The sequence below is a fragment of the Bos indicus genome, chromosome 1 (assembly GCF_029378745.1).
Source record: "Bos indicus isolate NIAB-ARS_2022 breed Sahiwal x Tharparkar chromosome 1, NIAB-ARS_B.indTharparkar_mat_pri_1.0, whole genome shotgun sequence".
NCBI classification, from domain to species: domain Eukaryota; kingdom Metazoa; phylum Chordata; class Mammalia; order Artiodactyla; family Bovidae; genus Bos; species Bos indicus.
Window position 1 is genome coordinate 114,700,033 of NC_091760.1, and position 12,439 is coordinate 114,712,471.

At 37.2% G+C, this 12,439-nt stretch overlaps 1 non-coding gene across 1 annotated transcript; it reads right to left on the reverse strand.

The window, feature by feature from the left end:
* Positions 1–9,169: 9,169 nt before the first annotated feature.
* Positions 9,170–9,242, reverse strand: TRNAG-CCC (transfer RNA glycine (anticodon CCC)). The gene has a single exon. It is a non-coding gene; the product is annotated as a tRNA-Gly (tRNA).
* Between the last annotated feature and the right edge of the window lie 3,197 nt (positions 9,243–12,439).

Sequence of the window (12,439 nt, forward strand, 5' to 3'; positions counted from 1 at the left end):
TCACTTTCTGTCGTAAGGGTGGTGTCATCTGCATATCTGAGGTTATTGATATTTCTCCTGGCAATCTTGATTCCAGCTTGTGCTTCTTCCAGCCCAGCACTTCTCATGATGTTCTCTGCATATAAGTTAAATAAGCAGGGTGACAATATACAGCCTTGACGAACTCCTTTTCCTATTTGGAACCAGTCTGTTGTTCCATGTCCAGTTCTAACTGTTGCTTCCTGACCTGCATATAGGTTTCTCAAGAGGCAGGTCAGGTGGTCTGGTATTCCCATCTTTTTCAGAATTTTCCACAGTTTATTGTGATCCACACAGTCAAAGGCTTTGGCATAGTCAATAAAGCAGAAATAGATGTTTTTCTGGAACTCTCTTGCTTTTTCAATGATCCAGCAGATGTTGGCAATTTGATCTCTGGTTCCTCTGCCTTTTCTTAAACCAGCTTGAACATCTGAAAGTTCATGGTTCACGGTTATAATTTATTAATAAGTTCTGTTAAATATTCAGGCTTGAATATCATATTTTGTGAGGAGAAAAATAAATATCATAGGTTAAACACTTATCAACCTTTCTTATTGAGAGAAGAACAAGGGAAATGTCTTTTTCCAACCACTGAAAAGCTTATGAAGTTGTTTAGATGATGTGAAATTTGACTTGACTATATTTTGGCTTCTAGCACTGTGTGTTCTAACACATTTCTGGAACTATAAAAATACAACTCATCAGTATCATCAAGAAATAATCAAAATCTAAGATTGAAAAAAACATTGAGTTAAAGTAAGAAATGAGATTAAACAACTCACTTAGTATAAGGCATTTGAGTTCAGTTCAGTTCAGTCGCTCAGTCGTGTCTGACTCCTTGTGACCCCATGAATTACAGCACGCCAGGCCTCCCTGTCCATCACCAACTCCCGGAGTTCACTCAGACTCACATCCATCGAGTCAGTGATGCCATCCAGCCATCTCATCCTCTGTCGTCCCCTTCTCCTCCTGCCCCCAATACCTCCCAGCATCAGAGTCTTTTCCAATGAGTCAACTCTTCACATGAGGTGGCCAAAGTAGTGGAGTTTCAGCTTTAGCATCATTCCTTCCAAAGAACACCCAGGGCTGATCTCCTTCAGAATGGACTGGTTGAGTGAATGTAAAAGGAACAATGCCTGGAAATCCTTGTATTGAAATTCATAATAAAGTATACTGCCACCACCACGAAAACACAAAGTATCTTAGATGTTAGGACAGAAATATTATGTTAATCATAAATTATATGGCATTAAACATATCACATAACACATAGATTTCAGTTAAAAAATGCTACTTAGATTAAAATTGATAGATTTAAATTTTTTCAGAAATAGTAAAGGATTAAAATGACTGAGTTAGAAAGCTTTCAACTTAAACAGTTTTTAAAAAACAAAAATATGAATGGAGAGCAAAGAGAAGAGAATTCCTAATAAATCTTAGGACTGGTATTATAACATACCAATAAACTAAGGAAATCCCAATTAGGGCCAAACAAAAGAAAGATGAACACACACACTATCAAGATGGAGACAAGAGATGAGAAACAATGAGACAAAGGGGAACAAAAGTGGCCATAGGTCTATTCATAGAAGAGCATGGAGGGCATGACACTGCTATAGAAAATTAATGTAAATATATTGGGGAATATTTAAATAGATGATTCTCTACCTAATTGATTCAAGAAAGAGTATATTTGGAAAGAAACCTGGAAATTGAAAAAACCTATTTTACTTAATCAGATCAGATCAGATCAGTCGCTCAGTTGTGTCCGACTCTTTGCGACCCCATGAATCGCAGCACAGCAGGCCTCCCTGTCCATCACCAACTCCCGGATTTTACTTAATAGACAAATGCAATTGAGTTGTAAAAATCTAAATATCAGTAATAAACCCCTTTTAAGGAAATATAATGGAAATAAAGACCTACAGGATCTTCTAGAAATAACACCAAAAAAAAGATGTCCTTTTCACTACAGGGGACTGGAATGAAAAAGTAGGAAGTCAAGAGATACCTGGAGTAACAGGCAAATTTGGCCTTAGAGTACAAAATGAAGAGGGGCAAAGGCTAACAGAATTTTGCAAAGAGAATGTACTGATCATAGAAAACACCCTCTTCCAACAACACAAGAGAAGACTCTACACATGGATCTCACCAGATGGTCAATACTGAAATCAGATTGATTATTTTCTTTGCAGCCAAATATGGAGATGCTCTATACAGTCAGCAAAAACAAGACCAGAAGCTGACTGTGGCTCAGATCATGAACTCCTTATTCAGAGTTAAATTGAAAAAAGTAGGGAAAACCACTAGACCATCCAGGTATGACCTAAGTCAAATCCCTTATGATTATACAGTGGAAGTGACAAATAGATTCAAGGGATTAGATCTTATAGAGAGTCTGAAAAGCTATGGATGGAGGTTCATGACAGTGTATAGGAGGCAGAGATCAAGATCCTCTCCAAGAAAAAGAAATGAAAAGGCAAAATGGTTGTCTGAGGAAGCCATAAAAATAGCTGAGAAAAGAAGAGAAGTAAAAGGCAAAGGAGAAAAGGAAAGATATACCCATTTGAATGCAGAGTTCCAAAGAATAGCAAGGAGAGATAACAAAGCCTTCCTCAGTACCAATGCAGAAAAATAGAGGAAAACAATAGAATGGGAAAGACTAGAGAGCTCTTCAAGAAAATAAGAGATACCAAGGGAACATTTCATGCAAAGATGGGCAAAATAAAGGACACGGTATGGACCTAACAGAAGCCGAAGATAAGAAGAGGTGGCAAGAATACACAGAAGAACCATACAAAAACCGTCTTCGTGACCCAGATAACCACGATGGTGTGATCATTCACCCAGAGCCAGATATCCTAGAATGTGAAGTCAAGTGGGCCTTCGGAAGCATCACTACAAATAATACTAGTGGAGAGGATGGAATTCCAGTTAGTTATTTCAAATCCTAAATGATGATGCTGTGAAAGTGCTGCACTCAATATGTCAGCAAATTTAGAAAACTCAGCAGTGGCCACAGGACTGGAAAAGGTCAGTTTTCATTCCAATCCCAAAGAAAGGCAATGCCAAAGAATATTCAAACTACCGCACAATTGCACTCATCTCACATGCTAGCAAAGCAATGTTCAAAATTCTCCAGCCAGGCTTCAACAATACATGAACCGTGAACTTCCAGATATTCATGCTGGATTTAGAAAAGGCAAAGGAGCCAGAGATCAAGTTGCCAACATCCACTGGATCATCGAAAAAGCAAGAGAGTTCCAGAAAGACATCTATTTCTGCTTTTTTAACTATACCAAAGCCTTTAACTGTGTGGATCACAACAAACTGTGGAAAATTCTTCAAGAGATGGAAATATCATACCACCTGACCTGCCTCCTGAGAAACCTGTATGCAAGTCAAGAAGCAACAGTTAGAACTGAACATGGAACACAACTGGTTTAAAATAGGAAAAGGAGTACGTCAAGGCTGTATATTGTTGCTCTGCTTATTTAACTTATATGCAGAGTACATCAGATGAAATGCCGAGCTGGATGAAGCATAACCTGGAATCAAGATTGCCAGGAAAAATATCAATAACCTCAGATACACAGATGACACCATCCTTATGGCAGAAAGCGAAGAAGAACTAAAGCACCTCTTGATGAAAGTGAAAGAGGAAAGTGAAAAAATTGGCTTAAAACTCAACATTCAGAAAATGAAGATCATGGCACCTGGTCCCATCACTTCATGGCAAATAGATGGAAAAACAGTGGAAACAGTGAGAGACTTTACTTTTTTGGGGCCCAAAAATAACTTCAGATGGTGACTGCAGCCATGAAATTAAAAGACACTTGGTGCTTGGCAGAAAAGCTATTAAACCTAGACAGCATATTGAAAAGCAGAGGCATTATTTGCCAACAAATGTCTGTCTAATTAAAGCTATGGTTTTTCCAGTAGTCATGTATAGATATGAGAGTTGGACCATAAAAAAGCTGAGCACCAAAGAATTGATGCTTTTGAACTGTGAATATGGAGAAATTAAATAAGTAGGGTGACAATATACAGCCTTGACATACTCCTTTTCCTATTTGGAACCAGTCTGTTGTTCCATGTCCAGTTCTAACTATTGCTTGATGACCTACATATAGGTTTCTCAAGAGGCAGGTCAGGTGGTCTGGTATTCCCATCTCTTGAAGAATTTTCCACAGTTTATTGTGATCCACACAGTCAAAGGCTTTGGCATAGTCAATAAAGCAGAAATAGATGTTTTTCTGGAACTTTCTTGCTTTTTCGATGATCCAGCGGATGTTGGCAATTTGATCTCTGGTTCCTCTGCCTTTTCTAAAACCAGCTTGAACATCTGGAAGTTCATGGTTCACGTATTGTTGAAGCCTGGCTTGGAGAATTTTGAGCATTACTTTACTAGCATGTGTGATGAGTGCAATTGTGTGGTAGTTTGAATATTCTTTGGCATGGCCTTTCTTTGGGGTTGAAATGAAAACTGACCTTTTCCAGTCCTGTGGCCACTGCTGAGTTTTCCAAATTTGCTGGCATATTGAGTGCAGCACTTTCACAGCATCATCTTTCAGGATTTGAAAGAGCTCAACTGGAATTCCATCACCTCCACTAGCTTTGTTCGTTGTGATGCTTCCTAAGGCCCACTTGACTTCACATTCCAGGATGTCTGGCTCCAGGTGAGTGATCACACCATCATGATTATCTGGGTCGTGAAGATCTTTTTTGTACAGTTCTTCTGTGTATTCTTGCCATCTCTTCTTAATATCTTCTGCTTCTGTTAGGTCCATACCATTTCTGTCCTTTATTGAGCCCATCTTTGCATGAAATGTTCCCTTTGTATCTCTAATTTTCTTGAAGAGATCTCTAGTCTTTCCCATTCTGTTGTTTTCCTCTATTTCTTTGCACTGATCGCTGAGGAAGGCTTTCTTATCTCTCCTTGCTATTCTTTGGAACTCTGCATTCAAATGGGTATATCTTTCTTTTTCTCCTTTCCTTTTTGCTTCCCTTCTTTTCACAGATATTTGTAAGGCCTCCTCAGACAGGCATTTTGCCTTTTTTGGATTTCTTTTTCTTGGGGATGGTCTTGATTCCTGTCTCTTATACAATGTCATGAACCTCCGTCTATAGTTCATCAGGCACTCTATAAGATCTAATCCCTTGCATATATTTGTCATTTCCACTGGATTTGATTTAGGTCATACCTGGATGGTCTAGTGGTTTTCTCCACTTTCGTCAATTTCAATCTGAATTTGGCAATAAAGAGTTCATGATCTGAGCCACAAGATCACGGGGATCTCAAGCTCCTGGTCTTGTTTTTGCTGACTGTATAGAGCTTCTCCATCTTTGGCTGCAAAGAATATAATCAATGTGATTTCGGTGTTGACCCTCTGGTGATGTCCATGTATAGAGTCTTCTCTTTTGTTGTTGGAAAAGGGTGTTTGCTATGACCAGTACATACTCTTGGCAGAACTCTATTAGTCTTTGCCCTGCTTCATTCTATACTCCAAGGCCAAATTTGCCTGTTACTCCAGGTGTTTCTTGATTTCCTACTTTTGCATTCCAGTCCCCTATAATGAAAAGGACATCTTTTTTGGGTGTTAGCTCTAGAAGGTCTTGTAGGTCTTCATATAACTGTTCAACTTCAGCTTCTTCTGCAATACTGGTTGGGGCATAGACCTGGATTACCATGATATTGAATGGTTTGCCTTGGAAATGAAGAGAGATCATTCTGTCATTTTTGAGATTGCACTCAAGTCCTGCATTTCGAACTCTTTTGTTAACTATGATGGCTACTCGATTTCTTCTAAGGGTTTCCTCCCCACAGTAGTAGATATAATGGTCATCTGAGTTAAATTGTATATTGTCACCCTACTTATTTAACTTATATGCAGAGTACATCATGAGAAACGCTGGGCTGGAGGAAGCACAAGCCGGAATCAAGATTGCTGGGAGAAATATCAATAACCTCAGGTGTGCAGATGACACCACCCTTATGGCAGAAAGTGAAGAAGAACTAAAGAGCCTCTTGATGAAAGTGAAAGAGGAAAGTGAAAAAGTTGGCTTAAAGCTCAACATTCAGAAAACTCAGATCATGGCATCCGGTCCCATCACTTCATGGGAAATAGATGGGGAAACAGTGGAAACAGTGGCTGACTTTATTTTTGGGGGCTCCAAAATTACTGCAGATGGTGACTGAAGCCATGAAATTAAAAGACGCTTACTCCTTGGAAGGAAAGTTGTGATCAACCTAGACAGCCTATTAAAAAGCAGAGACATTACTTTGCCAACAAAGGTCCATCTAGTCAAGGCTATGGTTTTTCCAGTGGTCATGTATGGAAGTGAGAGTTGGACTGTGAAGAAAGCTGAGCACCGAAGAATTGATGCTTTTAAACTGTGGTGCTGGAGAAGACTCTTGCAAGTCCCTTAGACTGCCAGGAGATCTACCAGTCCATCCTAAAGGAGATCAGTCCTGGGTGTTCAATGGAAGGACTGATGCTGAAGGTGAAACTCCAATACTTTGACCACCCAGTATGAAGTACTCACTTATTTGAAAAGACCCTGATGCGGGAAATATTGAAGATGGGAATAGAAGGGACAATAGAGGATGAGATGTTTTGATGGCATCACCGACTCGATGGACATGAGTTTGAGTAAGGAGTTGAACACGACTGAGTGACTGACCCTAACTTGATGGAAAACTGCCCTTCATAGTATCAATAAAAATATTTTTAATTAATAATCAACATAAGGTATGAAAGTTTGTATAACATATGAAAATTTCTGTGAAACATAAAAAGGTTTTAAATAGAAAAAATACTGTGTTTTTGCTTGGAGAGACTGATACTTATTTTATTCTCTTCAAATTGATACTGATATCTAATGTAATAGGGTAAGACTGTAGAGAACTTGAGCAAATGACACTGAAGTTTATTTTGAAAACTGGATAATTTTATGAAAGTTAAAAGATGAGTTATTCCATCAAATATTTAAAATATACTGTTAAGCTACAAATAACCTAATAACATGAAACTCATGAATGAAAATAAAGAACTATAATTAAAAAGCCATATATGAAACAATCAAAAGTTTTGGAAACTAGAATAAGAATTGAGTTTATTGAATGTGGTATTTCACAAAGTAGAAAACTATCCAATTAACTATACTGAAACAAGTTACCATTTTGGAAAAGTTAATCAAAACTAATCCCAGTTAGAGCAAAAAATTTTAAATTAAAAACATATAAACTTTCTCTTGGTTAAAAACATGAAAAAAAGCTAAAAGAAATGGACATTTTAGAAAAAACATTTGCAACAAACATACTGTGCTATTAATCATCTTAACATTCAGCAAGTCTTAGGTAAACCATTCTAAACTATGTCCAACATTCCAATAGAAAAATGGCCCAGGAACTTGGATAGGCAGTTTTCAAAAGAAATAACACATGTGTTGAAAAACATGAAAAACTGGGGTGATCGTTGCTGTCTTTGCATGCCTGCATATTTTCACTGTGGAGTTGCATCCTCCACTGCATACGATTCTGGTGGGACCAGCAACAGTGAACAGTGTACTCCTGACCACAGTGTGTATCACGTGACCTATGCTACTCTAACAGGACTCTTCCCCAGGAACTGTTATCCTAAACAGAGGCATGAAAGGATGCAAAGTAATTAATGCTAAATCATTTGAAGGCAGCACCACAGAAGAGAAGGTTCACAGTTCCATGCTATTTTTCCATCTCACAGTCCATGAGCTACTCAGTGTCCTTCCAGTTAATGCCCTTCTTTCCTTACTTAAAGTACTCAGAATCTGTTTCTTTAGATCAAAGAATTCTTAGTGAAACAAATTGTTGAGTCTCACTCATGATCAAAGAAATACAAAATAAAACAACTATCACCTTTTGTCCAAGTATTTAATAAATATCAAAACAAATGGTAATAGGTAAAAGGTTTTATGGGTGGGAAAAAACGATAAGATTATAGATACAGTTAATTTTTTTTAATATTTTGTGATTTAAAAAAAAACGGATGATAAAAAGAATATTAAGTGGAAAAAGAGAGAATTTGGTTTCTAAGCTCACTTTTCAGACTGAACACTATTTTGACCATTAATTTTACTAAGCTAACAGGCTTCCCTGGTGGCTCAGTGGTAAAGAATTCACCCGACAAGGCAGGTGACACAGGTTCAATCCCTGGGTCAGGAAGATCCCCTAGAGTAGCAAATGGCAACCCATTCCAGTATTCTTGCCTGGGAAAATCCCATGGACAGAGGAGCCTGGTGGGCTATAGTCCTTAGGGTCACAAAATAACAACAGCATAATACTAATATTTTTTAAAGCCTGACAAAGATAATGTATTAGGTCCCCACAGGGAAGAGATGCAGATAAAGTTTAGGTAATTTGAGATTTACAAAAATGTAAGTGGAGTTCTGGGGAATCAACAGGCAATTGTGTAGGACCCTAGACTAGCAACAGCTAGACCCATTGCCTTCTGGGCCTGAAATGGCAGTATAGGGAGGGTCACAGAAATGTGAGAACAGCTGTTTGGATCTGTGGCCTCCAATAAAGTTTTCAAATACTAAGGAAATGGCAACCCACTCCAGTATTCTTGCCTGGAGTATCCTATGGACAGAGGAGCCTGGTGGGCTATAGTCCATGGAGTTCTAAAGAGTCCAACAAGACTAAGCATAGCACAGCTCAGACACTAAAATGCTTTGGAAAACAAAGACGAATATAAGGTGCCAGACTTAGATGAGATGGACTGAGGGTTGTTTAGAAAACCTAAAACATGAAATTAAATGTATTCATCATTAAAATTAGTTCACCATTTCTGAGGGTATTATTTTCTGAAACCTATATATATAATTATATGTATATATATATAATTTTTATTTTTATATATTACATATAAAATGTTTTCAAGTAAAAAATATGTAAAATTTAGAAGATGTGTTTGAGGGGAGAAAAGTATAAGCAAAGCCCAAGAACAGTTCTGATTCTAATTTTGTGTTCTGGACAAAAATGATTATAAGGCATACGTTGTTGTTTCTTTATGTACGTATGTATGTATTTGGCTGCACCGGGTCTTAATTGTAGCACGCAGGAGCTTCAGTTGCAGCATGTGAATTCTTGGTTGTGGCATGTAGGATCTTGTTTCCTGACCAGGAATTGAACCTGGGTCCTCTGGATTGGGAGCTCAGAGTCTTAGCCACTGGACCACCAGGGAAGTCCCCATAAGTACTGTGTAATAGAGTTTCAGCCTCCCATTTTCTCAATCAATAAAGGCTAACAAGAGGGTCATATCTGAGCTAGGACTGTAAGGTGAGACTCAATCAGTACATTAAAAAAGTAAGTCCAGTAGTATACTGGAGCTGACTAGTACTGGTTCATGAGAAATAACTATTAAACTTTTAGGAATTTTGCGAACTGGTTGTTAAACACAGTCTGTGTTAAAGATTAAATTATATAAAATAATAGCTAAATTAAGACAGGTAATAAATATTAGAAACTCATCACTTCCTAATTATTACGTTATGTTTTTCTATTATCTACACTCTTGAGGTTATTTCCCCAGCTAATGAATCTATATGATAGAAATACTATGTAATGGTGCTATTGATTTTCTTACCAGCTTTACATTTAATGATATCAAATTGGTAACTTTAAATCAGCTATGGGAAATTTGCAACCTTTAAAATTAGATGGTTTTGTTTTTTAGAATCAGTTGTTGAGTGTTAACCAGCATACCAATGAAAATAATGAATAATGGATTGGGAAAATAAAAACATGAATATTCTAAGCAAAAAGGCCTGCATAAATAATGATGAAGAAGGCAACGTAGTGGTGGAAATATCAGTAAGAATAGCATCAGTGTGGTAGTGATAGAGGGCTTCACTGATGGCTCAGATGCAAAGAATCTGCCCGCAATGCGGGAGACCTGGATTGGGAAGATCCCCAGAGGAGGGCATGGCAACCCACTCCAGTATTCTTGCTTGGAGAGTCCCCACAGACAGAGGAGCCTGGCGGCTACAGTCCATAAGGTCTCAAAGAGTCAGACATGACTGAAGCTACTTAGCACACACACAGTAGTGATAGAGGAGGTAATGGGAGTGGTGTCGTGATGATCGGTAGTGGTGGTAGTACCTGTAAAATAATTTTTTATTAATAGCTAAGACTCTGTTAGATGCAGAGTCTCATTTAATCCTCATAAAAACCCCACAAGGCAGATAATGATATAATTTCCATTTTTCCAATGAAGAGACTAAGGCCTGGAGATGCTAAAGAACTTGCCTATGGGCTCACAGTAGCAGAGCTGAGCTATAATCCTAGGGATGTCAGACCACATAGTTTAAACTCTTAATCACCACATACTGTGTCTTTGGTATGGTATATTAAAACATCAATTTTGGGGTGGGAAATGATGATAAATTGACTGGAGAGGTTAGCAGGAGTCAGAACATAAAGTATTTGCAACAAAATCATAGTAATCTTTCCAAGAGTCCATTACATGGTGAGTAATAAACATAGAACTTAATACACTTCACCCCAGGACTCCTCACAATTAGCAGTTAACAGCCACTCTTCACTATTTTAGCAGGACATTATTGTTTTGATAAAAATGCACATATTCATTATATTGAAATACAAAATAAGAAACCTTAAAATATACAAAGATTCAACCATGAAAAAATTATCATTAATATATGAACATCATTCTACACATCACTAAACACATACATACAAATAGCAGATGTATATATAGACAGATACAGGTGTGATTTTGTGGGATGACATTCTTAGTCTATATTATTTTTAAATTTTTTATTCCTTTTTTATTTATTGGCTGTGCTGTGTCTTCGTTGCTGTGCACGCTTTTCTCTAGTTGCGGTGAACAGGAGCTACCCTCTAGTTGCCATGCATGGGCTTCTCACTGCTGCGGCTTCTCCTGTTGCTGAACACGGGCTCCAGGGCATGCAGACTTCAGTAGCTGCCATGTGAGGGCTCAGGAGTTATGGTTCTCAGGCTCTAGAGCACAGACTCAAAAGTTGTGGCACACAGGCTTCATTATTCCATAGTATATGGGATCTTCCCAGACCAGGGATCAAACCAGTGTCTCCTTCATTGGCAAGGAGATTCTTTGCTGCTGAGCCACCCAGAAAGCCCTCTGAGTCTTTATTCTTAATGAACTTTTAAGTTTAAAATATTTCTATTTTTAAAAGTTACAAAGGTAGTACAGTGTTTTCATACACCTCACACCACCCAGATGGTTTCACTGGTTAATTCTACCAATTCTCAAAATTCAAGAAAGAAATAATACCAGTGGTTCACAAACTTTTCCAGAAAATGGTAGCAGAGGGAACACTTCCTAACTCATCTGTTAAGGCCAGTATTACCCTAGTAATAGAAACAAAGACCACACAGAAAATAAAAACTATAGACCAATATCTCTCATGAATATAAGTGGAAAAGTCTTTGATAAATTCTAGCTAATTGAATCAACAATACTGGCAAATCCATGATGTATAATAAGAATTTTATATCATAACCAAATGAGATTTATTTCAAGTATATAAGGCTGGTAAAACACTTAAAATGCAATCTATCATATTAACAGATAAAGAAGAAAAAAATCATGATCACATCAGTTGACAAAGAAAAGCACATTTGACAAAATTCAATGTTCAGTTCTCTAGTGAATCTGAGAAAAGTCATTAATTTTCAGTTTCTCTAGCTTTTTCTTATAGTAGAGACAGTGGTAACTACTTTTAAGTGCTTTACATGTCAAAATGAAACTGAAAGTTCTGCACTCATTTTTAAATAAAAACATCAATTCTAACTTTAAACAAAGTTAAAAGTAAAAGAGTATATATCATGAGATATATTAGTCTCTAAAAGCTACTTCTAAGGTTAAGAAAAAGATGCTGAAAAACATTAAGAAATTTGAGTCATTTGTTACATTTTTCTTCATGTTTAGACAGTTTGACTGAAAGATAAGAAAATTAGTATTCTAATCATCCGTTGTTCTGTAACTGTCCGTTCTAATTTTTGTCACTTATAATAAATATTGTTTTTATAAATATATTGCTTATAATATGTCCATTGCTATTTCTGTAACTATTTAGCTTCCATTTTCCATAAAACAAACACAATAGGCACAGACATTTTACCATGCCTTTTTCTCTTCTGATATCTTTATTTTGATTCATTTCTTTATCACCTGGATTTGGTATTAGTCTTAAATGGTAGCTTTTGTTTGTTTTAAAGCAGGCTTCATATATATGTTATTTGAATTGTCTCATTTCTTAAAAAATCAAGTTTAATAATTTAATAGTCATAATCTTACTTTTTCATGGACAGTCACAAAAGCTGCTATTGCTGCTGCTAAGTTGCTTCAGTCATGTCCGACTCTGTGTGACCCCATAG